Source organism: Oratosquilla oratoria, chromosome 21 (genome assembly GCF_046742065.1).
Source record: "Oratosquilla oratoria isolate Oo_2021 chromosome 21, ASM4674206v1, whole genome shotgun sequence".
Lineage (NCBI taxonomy): Eukaryota > Metazoa > Arthropoda > Malacostraca > Stomatopoda > Squillidae > Oratosquilla > Oratosquilla oratoria.
Window position 1 is genome coordinate 48,281,908 of NC_134797.1, and position 641 is coordinate 48,282,548.

Sequence of the window (641 nt, forward strand, 5' to 3'; positions counted from 1 at the left end):
ATGTATATACATATATATATATATATATACATATATATATATATGCATTTATACATATATACATTTGTATATATATACATATATATATATATATATATATATGCATATATACATATATACATGTGTGTATATGTATATATATATATATGTATATATATATGTATATATATATGTATATATGTATATATATGTATATATATGTATATATATATATATGTATATATATATGTATATATATATGTATATATATATGTATATATATATATATATATATAATATATATTTGTGTGTTCCCATGTATATACTTATGCACATGTACATACATATTGACATTCACGTTTAACCGTTCACATATTCACAATTTTGATTGTCAATGTTGATTTTCGAAAAAGCACCCAGCACCCCCCCGGGTCGTCTACGTCTGACTTGGGTCACTCAACGTAATAACAAAGGGCAAAGGGCAAGAATGAATGGCTGGGAGGAGGAGGAGGAGGAGCAGTAAGAGGAAGAGCCGTTTCGTTGTGTGAGCGAATTACGTAATACGACGATGTTGTGATCGTTTGCCGTGCAGTAAGAAGAGCAGCCGTGATTGGTGGGTGAGTGGGGGGCGTGCTGGAGGGGGGGAGTGGGGGTGGGAGGGG